At 34.7% G+C, this 13930-nt stretch overlaps 1 protein-coding gene across 13 annotated transcripts in view; it reads right to left on the bottom strand.

The window, feature by feature from the left end:
- Positions 1–13930, bottom strand: part of ERC1 (ELKS/RAB6-interacting/CAST family member 1) — a 541029-nt gene that overhangs the window by 203309 nt on the left and 323790 nt on the right. Inside the window, exon 17 of one of the 13 annotated variants that reach the window (XR_004287084.1) lies at positions 8686–8784. The exons of the other annotated variants lie outside the window; for them this stretch is intronic. The gene's annotated coding sequence lies outside the window, so the exon portion shown is untranslated. The remainder of the gene's footprint in view (positions 1–8685; positions 8785–13930) is intronic. 13 annotated transcript variants of the gene reach the window in all.

Raw genomic sequence — 13930 nt, 5'->3', positions numbered from 1 at the left:
AGGGAAACCTGGATGGGTATTAATAAGATAATTTGTTAAAACTTTCTAAATTTCATGATCTGCCTAAAACTGAAAAGGGAAAGCTAAAGAGCTTCTTTGTCAATAACAAAACAGTAAGTTTTTCATTACATAATAGGACACTTTTCTATCAAATATTTCTTGCAATCAGTGGACTACTTTCAAGCCATTGATCAATCTTTTCATTAGTATGATCATGAATGCCAAAACCACAACCAATAATGATAATAATTTAATTTTCACAACAACCCAAAAAGGTAGATGTGATTATCTTCATTTTAGAGATAGGAAAGACACAGATAAGTTAAGTAACTTGTTCAAATTTACATAGCCAAACAAGTGACAGAGATTTTTGTCTCTAATTTTGACCTATGTCTTTAAACACCCATACTGCCAGCAAAAATATGATTACTGGAAATGACAATTTAATGCGACAGGCCTATAAGTCTAAGAATCAATGTACAGAAATACTATTAATGGAGGAATCTGTTAAATATCTTCACAGTGATACAATTAGCAAAATCTAAAATGCAGAGCTTAGTTTTTCAATAAATACACTGAAAGAGGTAGAAAAGATGGAGGGGTAACTTGAAAGAGAGTCGAGAGACCTGTAAACTAACAGCAATATGTATACTGAACTGGATGCCAAACTCCATAAGCTATAAATAATCAAAATGATAAATCATTCTGGGGTGGGGCACCTGGGTGGCTCAGTTGTTAAGCGTCTGGTTTTGGCCGTAGGTCATGATCCCAGCGTCCTGGAATCCAGCCTCGTATCAGGCTCCCTGTTCCGGGAGAAGCCTGCTTCTCCCTTGCCTACTCCCCTTACTGTGTTTCCTCTCTCACTGTCTTTCTATGTCAAACAAATAAATAAAATCTTTAAAAAAAAAAAAAAAAGAACCTGGGAAATAGAAATATTAATTTTGATGAGAATAATTAATATTTTTTAGTTGTGATAATGGTACTGTTGCTATGTTTTTTAAAAAGAATTCTCATTTTTTAGAAATATATACTGAAAGATTTAGTATAGTATCATATGATGTCTAAAATTTACTTCAAAATAAAAAAGAATGGCAGAAGTAAGGATATAGATAAAACTAGCCACAAGTTGCTAACTATTGCAGATGAATGACAGGTAAGTACAGAGATTCACTATTCTATTTGGTCAACTTTGGAATATGTTTAAAATTTTCCACAGTAAAAAAAAAAATAGCCCATGTCTTATCTTAAACATTGGAATCACATAATATATTATTATTATTTGAATTATAGACTGAGTATCAGAAATTTAAAAACTATCTTATACTTTTATTTGAGTGGTTAATTAAAAAAAAGTTACAGAAAACAAAAAGTTGTCAAAGCAAAGGAAGAAACATTCAACTCTTGTCTAGTAGAAGGTAACATTTCCGGGACACCTGATGGCTCAGTTGGTTAAGCGTCTGCCTTCAGCTCAGGTCATGATCCCAGGGTCTTGGGATTGAGCCCCGAGATGGGCTCTCTGCTTGGTGGGGAGCCTGTTTCCCCCCACTCTCTGCCTGCTACTCTACCTACTTATGATCTCTTTCTCTCTCTGTCAAATAAATAAGTAAAATCTTTATTAAGAACTTAAAAAAAAATTTTTTTTTTCAGAAATCAAATAGGAGTAGCTAGGGGTGCCCGGGTCGTGATCTCAGGGTCACAATTCAAGCTCCACATTGGGCTCCAGCTCAGCACTGTCTGCTGAAGATTTTCTCTTCCCTCTGCTCCTCCAACCTGCATGTACCGGCTCTCTCTCTCTCAAATAAATAATCTTTAAAAAAAGAAAAAAAAAAAAAAGAAATCATATAAGAGTACCTAATAATTCTGATGGCTAATGTAATATACAATATGTATCAGATAATTTTTTAATGGAAAGAAAAGACATATATAGAGATTTATATATATATATATCTTTTAAAAGATATGCACGAGATATCATATGGAAGCTCAAAGGAAGAGTCAGCTCATTAGAAATTTGAAGAGGGGGAGATCACCAAGATGACATATGTATTTATCCCAACCACCTTGCAAAATATGGCCCTTGTTAATTCTCTGCAACTAATTCTCTCTCACACACAAACATACACACACGCATGTGCGCATGCAAGAGCACACACACGGACTTTGCATTCAAATCCTACTTGCAATGCTTTCTCTATTACTGGACTATCCCCAGTGACTGTGACTAAAACCTCTGACTTGCTACATCCAAAGTAAGATTACATACATTCCTCTTTGGTACCCATGAATGACATGTTACACTTCTGACAAGTATCCAGGAATGTCTACCTGTTAAGCTGGAAATGTATTCTATTAAAAAGTAAAAATCTTGGCAGGCTCCAGAGTGAAGCAATGCCTACTATCTGGGTTCCCTTCCCACTCAGGCACTGCTCAGACATATGAGTTCATTATCACCTCATCAGTATGTCTGTCAGCTCCAATGGTGAGAGAATACTAAACCACTCACTAACAACCAGACTTTCTGACTTCTCTAAAGCAAAAGCATAACAGATACTTTTTAAGCCTACAATGCCCATTTATTCATTTTAATTTATTAGATCAATTAACTCAACCAAGAAGAGGAAACAACTAACACTAGATATGTGACTAAATGGGCACCATTCAAATACTCAATTGTCAGAATTAAGAGCAAGTAAATCAAGATGTAAATTGGGGGACATAAAAGCACTAACCTACCTTTGATTTAATGCAAATACTTGGGTTCAAGTCTGGCAGATTCAGAAGGCAAAACAGCAGAAGTGAAATCCTGGTAAAAGCAATGAAGTGCCCCAGGAAGTAGAAAAGCTAACAATATAAGCCTCAAGATAAGAAGTAGTTACATGCTGCACATTTAAAATGGGGAATATGTGTGGTGTTTTGGTTTGTTTTCAGAGAACACGACAAAAGCAATCAATCCTACACAAAATATTTTCCCAGTGCCTTTCCTATTTTCGAACATGGGTTCAAGTCTTCAGTTTTTCTCTGGGTAAATTGTAGCCATAGTTAAGTCTCTACTCTAATCACTAACTAATTCGCTACATTTTCTGTCCATACTCAGAAAGAAAACTTACTTAAGATTACTGAGAACAGATTTTAGACATAAACATAAGAAACTGTATTCTAGATATGACTGTATTTTCCTTAGACAAATACAGCATTTGATTCCTGACTTACAGTTTACAGTATCCATAGAAAGGTAAGCTTTGAAGTCTTTTCCAAATGGTGTGATAATAAAAGAAACATAAACATTAAGCATTTTTTATGCTGAAATATAATTTTATTTACATATACATCATTAGAATATAAAATTGCTTTCAAATGTTACAACATGTAAATGTAAGTAGTTTTTATCTTCAAAGTTAATAGTTTACCTTGGCAGGAAGGAAAGCTAATACTCAAAGTAAAGGCAGAACACATTGTAAGTAACTATAAATGTTGTATCTTAGGATGTAAGCTTTCATTTTTCTATTAACAGCATCATATTTTAAGTCATCAGGCGTGCTGACATTAAAATCAGAATTATTCTACTCTACCTACTTATGTCCAAAATTAATTGTCAAAGTTAACTACTCATATTCCTCATTAAACATATACTATATATCAACTTGGGCCCTCTTTTTTATGATACAAAATTACTTTACAAATGTAATTTTTCCTCTTGTTATGCTGAAGAAGCCTAGCAGTAAGAAGAGAGATGCAAAAGAGAGCAGGTTTCTCAATTCTTAGAGTTTTCTTTTTATCAATCTACTATTAAAGCATATTATTAAGTTTTAATCAGCAAGACTAAGGAAATCTGGATGTGAAAAATTATATCAGAGATAACAGAACTGATCTAGCAAATTCAGGGATAGTTTGGCTGTTCTAAAATGGGCAAACTGGGGTGTGCCTGGGTGGTTCAGTCAGTTAAGTGTCTGACTCTTAGGTTTCAGCTCAGGTCATCGTGATCTCAGGGACATGGGATCAAGCCCCACATTGGGTTCCATGCTCAGCAGGGAGTCTGCTTGAGGATTCTTTCTCTCCCCTCTCACTCTTCCCCTTACCTCTAAAATAAGTAAATAAAACTTAATAAAATAAAATAAAATAGGTTAAATGAGTTTGGCAAACTGGAAAACTGAGTTAGAAATGAAAATTTAGAAAATGTAAACATATCCCAAATGCTATAGCAGCTTTTACTAAAAATAAAAATTCAGATATGAAAAATTTTATCACTTAAGAGACAAACTTAAAAACAACTGTTGATAATTGTGGAAATATTAGTGAAGACGACTATACTGGAACTCAACACCCATCTTTCTGGAATGGGGTTAGTATAATGAGTGCTTAATTCTTAGCAATTTCTTTAAGTACTAGATCTTATTATACCAAGGGGAAAAAAAGATAAACCAGTAGTTTTTGTTTTTTCTCACTGAAAACTATATACTTGAGAATAAATGAATATGGATGTTGCTTGATATGGTGGAACGAATCCACGGGCAATCCAAGTTGCAGATCTAGTCCCAGTTCTGTCACTAAATTGGTCTGACTGTACAAACTACTTAGCCATTCTGAATGCTTCTTTCTTTAAATGTAAACTAAGAGAATGGAAACGAAGAGAAGAAACCAACACGTACTAAGAGCCCACTATGTACACCATGCATTCTTAGTTATTTTCACTTAGTTGATAATAACATGTTATGCTTGTAACATCTTTGTGAATTAGTATTCTCACTTTCATAAGTGATGAAAGTCAATTCAAGGAGACTAATTTTCCCAAAGTCACACCTACAGAATAGACAACAGGACCAAAATATGTGTCTGGCGTACTGTCCTAGCTCCCTGACAGGTTCTTCCCATCCCAATCTCTATTCTCCCTCATCTACTTCTCATTTTGTGACCAGAGTGACCTGCCAAAGAGATACAAACTTATTTTTATATTCTTGCATAAGGGCTCAAAATATAGGGAAAATGCCAAAATCTTTGGAAATACATATGAATGTTTTCACAGCATTGTTTCCAACTTTTCCTCCTAACCTCATCATTCCACTCATAACAAGCTACTCATTACTGCCCATTATCCAAAGGTTAAAAGGACTAGTAGAAGACAACAAGTACGAGAGTGAGGGATCATACAGTCAAACGGAGGAGACAGCTTTAAGGAAAAGAATGGGGTGGTGGGAATTAGTAGGGTATAGCAAATAGTATAGAACATCTACACAGAATGAGGACCAACAGTCTGTTCCTTAACTTTTGTTAAGTAAACAAATTCTGCAACTTCATATTGAAAAAGGTGCTTCTCCAGTTAGGCACTTTCACTCAAATGTAGATTATAAATTCCCATAATTCCAAACACTGCATATGACAAATTCAGTGTGGGACCTGAGTCCCCCCACTGCATCAAGTAGGTAGATATTGATTCAAGTATATAATTCTATATGAGCAATTTACTCTCTCCTGTAACAAACTTGAAAGGGGAGGACTGACTGCTTCTCAAAGCATTAAAATACAGAAACTGCTTCCATCATTGGTTCTAAAAGGATTAGTACTGCTGAACATGATATGGAAAGAAATAATCCCTTATTTGTAGGAATATGCTATTAATGTGAGAGTGATTCTTAGTCTTTTATTTTATTAGCAAAAAAGGAGAGACGTGCTTAATACATATAGTTGGAGGCAGTGAGTTCAATAAACTTATGGAATAGAAGTAGGAAATGTTAAAGGAAGATAAATATTTATTATACAAATAGCCAAGAGTTATTTATAAAAGCTTCTAAAGCAACTGCATGCTTTCCCAGTGTATCACCTAAAACCGCAGGTAAAAGATACTCTATTTGAAGTGCCCACAGAGAACACTCACGAGGAAGAGAATACACTTTAGAGGTCTCAAGTTTCTAGGAATGAAGCTGCTTCCCCTTTAAATTATACTTTGAAGTGAAACTGGTAATTCAAAGCAGAAGCAGCATTTTCTATACTGAGAATTCAATGTATAACTGATTAAATAAAAACCATCATTGACAATCGGGTTCCACTGTGTTTATGTGACCAGACAGCTGCTACTTTTACAACAGAAACCTGTCTCGTATGAGAATATGTAGCAAAAGAAATTTAAGCTTGAGATAAAGTTAGATATATTTACAGCAAAGTGAAGGTAATTGTTTCATATTAAGTGCTAGAGGAAAAAAGACTGAGAAAATAGTAATAAATTTAGCTTGATAACAGCAGGAGTAAAAGGCAATCAAATATAGTCAATAATTCTTATTTGTGGTAGTTAACAATGTATAAAGTAGCTACAGTAACTGAATTAGCAAATACCAAACTTCTGTTCCTAAGGACAATACTGTTGGGTAAGCCTCTGCTACAACATTTTCATCAACCAATCAATACATAACTGTATTTTATGTGTGTTCTTGTTCAATGTATCTTATTAAATATATATTATTGATTCGTTAACACTGAACTCATCACTAACAGCCCTGTATCTCATGCCTGAATGGAGGTTCACTAACACACATATTTTCTCCATAAGGTCCATCACAGCTTTTGTGTCTTAGGAACACTAATGCAAAAATGTGAAAAGTGGCAAAAAAAGAAAAGAAAAGAAAAGAAAAGGATACTGTTTGGCTTGGGAGCTAAAACAAGAAGGTAAAACATCACCTTGTTCAACCTCAGCTAGTGACGGGCATGTAGGGTGAGTCAAAAAGTTTCGCCATTCTGTCCATGTCCACAAATGACTCTGAAAGTGTCATGAGTATTGATTTTAGAGTTAAAGGGAATTTCAGAAAGTAGGTGAATTTGCAGAATCCATGAATAATGAGGGTTGATTGTACTTGTTTCTCAAATTTATTAAATGAAAACAAACCTTAATTTTCTATTCCGTTAGTCAATCCTAATTCCTCTTAGAGTGACTATGATCTGAAAGGGGCAACCATTTCACTTTTAGTGAAGTTTTCACTTTTAGTTTAGAAAATACGCAGGGTAGCTGCACATCAAGAAACTAAATGGACAGCAAAATACCTATTTACTATGCTTCAATCACATCACCATAAATTCCTGAATAAGAATATGTAAATAAAACTGTGGGTAAAATCAATGAAGACTAAGTTTATGAATGGATTAAAGATACTGGAATTTGTAATCTATCTCTACATCCTCAAATTATAATCCATGATAAGGATTCTCTCTTGCCAATTGTAAGGTAGATTCATTCCTTGTGGATTCTTGAGATGGAAAGTCTCAGAAAGGTATAGGTTTGATTCCCTGTCATCTGTATTCTTCCAGCAACTTTAACAGCTTGACTGTATATATGAACATTCTACCACTGATTTCACGTAGACAACTTTGTCTCTAAGACACAACAAAAATGTGCTCAATAGTCAGGGAAGAAGCGGAAGAATTTACTAAGTGGAGATATGGAGAAGTGGCATCTTAATAAATTCCTAAAATTTTTAAAAGAGATATGAGTTTGCTTTCCCATTACAAAGGCTTATGAGTGAACATAGCTACAATAAGGAGCCTGAGAAATAAAGGGCAAATTTTTTTTTTAAAAATACCATTCTAAGAAGGGCAATGGGTATTGTCTGTTGTGTTACAACAGCAGAGTAACTTCCTGCTCCCTCTCTCCATTCTTTCAAGAACATTTATATGCCATGGAATGTGCTAGCAATGTGCTAGAAATTACAAAGATAAAAACAATATATGGCCTTGATAAATTCAAGATCTATACGGAAGAGACTATAGGTAAAGAGGCAAATAAAATATAATGTGTTTTATCTGTAATATCTCCAAACTGCAAACAACCCAAATTTCTAACCTATGGTTCAATTGACAAATTGCTGTATAGTCATGGTCTAGAATCTACATAGCAATGAGAATAAATGAATTCAAACTACATGTAGGTGTAGCAGAAAGAAAGTGATCATGAAGATCTAAATATACCATATTAAGAAAAGTATTTTTGTGTGGGAGGAATATGAGGAGAGAGGAAAACAGAGACACTGAAGAATTTTATGTTGACGATTCACCTACCCAAACGATATGCCAAGCATTATGGCAGGCAATATGAAGCATGTATTACAATGAGACAAGATCACTTAGGAGGTAATTAAGGAAATTCAAGCAAAAATCGACATGAAGGTACAAATTATACTAGTGACAGTTGTGTTTAAAAGAAGAGGACAAGAGGGGTGCCTGGGTGGCTCAGTAAGTTAAGCCTCTGTCTTTGGCTCAGGTCATGATCTCAGGGTCCTGGGATCAAGCCCTGCATTGGGCTCTCTGCTCAGCGGGAGCCTGCTTACCCCTCTCCTGCACCCTCAGGCCCCGCCTGCCTCTCTGCCTACTTGTGATAAATAAAAGCCTCTTTAAAAAAAAAAAAAAAAAAAAAAGAGTCTGTCTTCTCTCTTTAAAAAACAAAAACAACAAAACAATCTCTTTAGTGTTAGCCACACCTTTCAGCTACATAAAAAAAATTCTGAAATAGAAATTGTAAAAGTTACCCCAAAATATTTTTGAATGTTCTATAAAAGTAGATAGTTTTTCCATATCATATAAGTAGAATGGGATACAAACAGAACATTGCAGACCTATTGTATAATTGTATATGTTGTAGTCTACATGGAGATACTATGTTTATAGAAAAGGCAGCTTATGGACAGGCTGACTTTATAAGAAAAATACCTGAAAATCACTGAGGTGTTACAGTATCTTCAAAGGCTTAGAAATGCTGGTCACCAGAAGAAGAACACAGTAATATCCATCAATTTAGTGCTGCTCTATCTATAGTAAAACAAATGAAATAATATAAAATACCAGAATGTTCTTCATTTGAAAATGAAAGTATTATTAAATGAAACTGTTTTCAGTGAGACAGAATGCAATGTGTGTGTGGGTCTGTATATGTTACATGTTTAGATATTTCAGTAGATTTAGCAAAGGTGATCTAAAGACTTATGGGAAAAATAGGTAGCAAGTTAACTCTAGAGTATGTTACAGTGCTTGAGTATGCTTGACTATGAATTCTTGTAACATTTCAAAGTCTAGAGAATAATTAGATTAATATCCTACCGAGTCAATTTAAATCACCTAAAATCATGTTCTATTCTCTTAAGCAGTAGATATACAAAGAGGGACTTTCATTGCTACACATTTAGTAGTGTTAGTAAGTAATTTATCTTTTATAATTGCTGGCCATCCAAAGTGGCAGAGAGGGGGCTGGGTAATCTGAAGCACTGCAAAGCAAACTGATACAGAGGAAATAGATGAAAATTAGTGTACAGGATACAAAATTTTAGGAAGAGAGAGAGAGAGAAAAAAAAAAAAATTGCATTTAAGACCTCTTCAATTCTTTGGAGTTAAAAGACCTTTGCCCAAGGTGTAGAAACCTCTAGGGATAAACTTGTCAGCAGTCTTCTCTAATTTGACATCATTTTTTTAAAGATTTTATTTGTCAGAGAGAAAGAGACAGAGAGAGCACAGCAGGGGTAATGGCAGGCAGAGGGAGAAGCAGGCTCCCTGCTGAGCAAGGAGCCTAATGCAGCACTTGATCTCAGGACCCTGGGATTATAACCTGAGCCAAAGGCAGACACTTAACTGACTGAACCACCCAGGCACCCCTGTAACTTGACATCTTTGATAAGAAAAAAGTTTTATGAAGTCTTTGAGGTACAGATGATTTAGAAGTAAAACGTAGTGAAGAAGAAACATGAGACACTTAAATATACTGTAGTAATGTACTTGTTATTTTATTTATTTTCTAATATTTTTATTTTTTTAAGTGATCTCTACACCAAACGTTAGCCTTTAACTCACAACCCTGAGATCAAGAGTCGCATGCTCTACAAAAAGCTGATATTCTTTTGTGTATATACACATTACTAATTTAAAATTTCTTCACAGAATTTCCAAGGAGCTATCACTAGCTAAATTTTAGTGGCTTTTAAATACATCCCATTTACACACACACACACACACACACACACCCCCCAATGCAAGACTGCAACATATACACCTGATAACATATGAACCTGGCTTAAGGACCGCTTGCATCAGTCATAGCTTCTGAGTAAATGTTTTACTCAGTGAAGCACTGTAACAGCTCTTCTATGTGTGCATGTATGTGTGTATACTGATAAGTATTAGTTTCGAACTCATGATCATTTTCTCACTGTCTGGTAACATAAGAGAAGTCACTGTCACAAAAATCAGGCCAGGATAAAGGACTCCTTCCTGATAAACCAAATGGTTCACCTCTGCCTCTATAGTCACATGTACATAAACTGGAACAGATAACAGACATTCTTGTGATTAAGTTTCATCCCTTTAAAACATTACCTCTCAGGATTTCATTTTACAGGAATAACTCTGGCAGAAAGAATGAAAAAAATCTAAAAGAACTTACTATTTACTTACATGTGTCAAACACTGGCCACTATGTATATGCTTTCCCATACAATTTCTTATTTCAGTCTTCTAACTCTACAAGACAGCATTTACCAGTTTCATACACATACATGAGGAAACTGAGATCCAGAGTGAAATAAATCCTGAAGGTCATGCAGTGCATGTTAAATTTAGTTTTAACTTGAAAGCTCAGGATTTTATCACAACATTAAGGAAACACTTAAAATATCATATACGTAATATGCTCTCACTGTTAAAATTTTAAAAAATTATTTAAAATTATGTGTATGTACACAGAGCGAAAAATATCCCTCTAACTCTTGTCCATCCTTTTGTCCTCCACTGATCCAAAAAATTATAGTGTGTGTGTGTGAGAGAGAGAGAGAGAACACATGTACATTCCTCCACCTCCCTCTTTTCAACCATTGGCAGCATATTATGCACACTGTTTTCCATTTTCCTTTTTTCATTTAATAATAACTAGAATTTCAGTTGTATATGCCATCTAACCCTACAACTCCACTTCTGGGGCTTTATCCTACAGATATACCTGCATACATGCAAAATACCTTTTGTACAGGGTTATTTATATCTTTATACAAATTCTGTATTATAACCCTATTACTATTTTGTAGCATTGTATGTAAAATAGCTAAGTATTAGAAGTGACTTCAATTCCCAAAAATGGAGAACTAACTGAATATAGTGCCATGGAATACCATCCTACTGGAGGAGAAAGACTAATGATATGGAAAGATATTCCAAATATAAAAACAGGTCAGCAAAAATTTAAAAGATAATGTAGAGTACGCCCAACAGTGTGAGGAAATACACACTCTCGTACACAGCTGATGAAAGCATATGTGGGAGAGCCTTTTTTGTTGAGAACAATTTAACAACAGGTACCAAAATAAAATATGCATTATGCTTTGACTCAACAATTCCATTAAAAAAATCTACTCTACAGAGAGATGCTTGCATGTGAAAAGATGCATAACATTCTCTGCAGTTTGGGTACAATACTGAAAAACTGGAAATAATCCAAATGGCCTTCAGCAGAAAATAATTTTAAAAAATAGTATAACATGCATGTAATGGGACACTAACCAGCTGTTAAACAGAAGAGAGCAGATCTTTACTTTGACATTAGAAAATAACCGTCTACGGCCATACCACCCTGAACGCGCCTGATCTCGTCTGATCTCGGAAGCTAAGCAGGGTGGGGCCTGGTTAGTACTTGGATGGGAGAAAATAACCATGACATATTCTTCAGTTAAAATACATTTTAAAATACATTGCAGAACAATGTAACTAACATTTCATTTATGTACATAAAATCAGAAAAACAAATGTAAAATAAAATGAAACAAGAACTCTACCCCCACCACAAACACATAAACAGACACACAAGTATCCTATATGTTTTCCCTTTTCTACTGAACAAAGATTTGCTATTTTGAAAATGAAAACTTATTGTAGTTAAGTAAAGACATGCAGAATTTAAACACACCAAGAACATCTTTGTAGCGGCCAAAAGTTTAAATGCAAGAATCAAATTATTAAAATTTCAAGCCCTTTATTTTCCAATGATAAAGCTCAATTTGTGATGTTTCAGTGGTGATATGAAAATGTCATAAATGAAGACAAAACCTGAAATAATACCTCGTTATAATAATGCTGAGGATAAAATCCAAGTGATACTTTTAGTAATGTTAAGTTTATGGGACTAACTAGCTGTAAGTATGCATGGATGCTAGTTGGTAAATTACTTGAGAGGAGAGAACAGGTATCCCATACAGCATCTAAGACTGTCCTGCACACACAAAGGGCTTAGAACATAAATGGACAAAAAAAAAAAAAAAAAAAGTTAAGAAATAGAAATTCTGTAATACAAAAACCCAGTCTGAGTCATGTAATAACAGGCAATCAATCATCTGTTTTGGGGCTTTTGAACCAGTAACCAGGTAAGAGATGGAATAAATGATTTAATTTTTTCTTTTCCGGATGTGAAGCAAAGCAGGGAGCTAACCAATAAAAACTCAATGCTATCCTTAAAGCACACATGCCGAACTATCCCCATATATAATATAAACAATATGGAATAAATTAACATCAAAATTGTTTCTTAAGTTATAATCTTAGTATAACTGGCTAATATCACTGTTGACTTTCTAAAATAGGCAAAACAGACATTGACTTGATACTAAGGGATGAAAAATAAAGAAAATAATCACTGTGGAATAGAAAATAGCAGAAACAGTAAGACAGCAATCATAAAGCAAGCATCAGTAAGTTCAAAAGTCAGAAACATAGAAGAAATGTGGGCTTAAACTTTTCTTTGCGAATTTTCCTCCTTTTGGTTGGGAAGGACATATTCTGACACTTAATTACTCCCACAGAGGAAATGCTTTTCTATAAATTCTTTTAAAATTACAAAGAGCTGAGAATTACACAGTAAATTTTTGGCAGTTAACCTTGGAGAGACTGTTGCTTAGAGCTGTTACACCCAAACACTAAGCTTCTCAGCAAACAGGGCCTGCCGCAGCCCATAAACTGATCTCTGTGGAGGGCCCCACTGAGAGACCCACATGTTCTACGGCTAGTGCCAACACCCTTTTCAATACTCCGAAGGTTCACTGGCAACTCTGCATAAATTGCCAGTTTCTCTTGGCTCCAGAGACAGCTTCACCTGCAGGGTTTCATTTTTCTGTTTGACACCTTAATGTTGATTTTCCTATATACTACAAAAGAGCCCTCTCCAGTGCTTCTCACACAATTACACAATCACTCCATTGTAACTCGGGAGAGGATTAATGATTGGGTTTTATTTGATTGTAGTTTTGATTAATCCCAACTTTGTTTAATTTGTGACCTTTGCTGGAATCCCAAGGGCTGGGAATTAGAAAATGCACACTGTACCACTGTACTCTGAGTAGTCTGAGCTTGCCAATTTATTTCATGCCTCATTAGCCACAAAAGCTATGAAATTTTAGTCCAAAACAGCTTCACATTTTTTCAGGGTACGGGTACAAAATTCTGTAAGCTTTTCATTCTGATTTAAATAGAGTAAGCCAATAGTTAAGTCTATCCTGATTATACCCATAGGGTCTCAATTCCAATTGGCAAGTATCTCAGTAAAACATCAAACCTAGGCAAGTCATATCATGATGTAGCTGTCTTGACTTCCCAAGGATTAGAATTAGTTTTTGTGAGGGTTGAAAAAAAATTACTTTTTAGCATATAAAAAATTAAAATATCTGTTGATCAAGTTGTCCTCAAAATTCAAAACAAATCTATATGAAAAAATTTAACCCAATTTGTATTAAATCTTGACGATATTACATCATAGAAAAGGTGCTGTAGGTTTTCCTTATTTATCACTTGAGAATCCGGTATTTATAACATTTTAATAAATAATTTATACTACACAGCACTCTGTATAAAAACTTTCTCTTTTGAGGTTCCCAGAAACAACAGATTATTTGTAAGAAATTATAGAGGATGTCCTTTTTATGATACTCAA

The sequence above is a fragment of the Mustela erminea genome, chromosome 6, assembly GCF_009829155.1.
Source record: "Mustela erminea isolate mMusErm1 chromosome 6, mMusErm1.Pri, whole genome shotgun sequence".
Classification (NCBI taxonomy): domain Eukaryota; kingdom Metazoa; phylum Chordata; class Mammalia; order Carnivora; family Mustelidae; genus Mustela; species Mustela erminea.
Note: the sequence above shows the minus strand (reverse complement) of the source record. Positions and strands in the feature narration are given on the sequence as shown.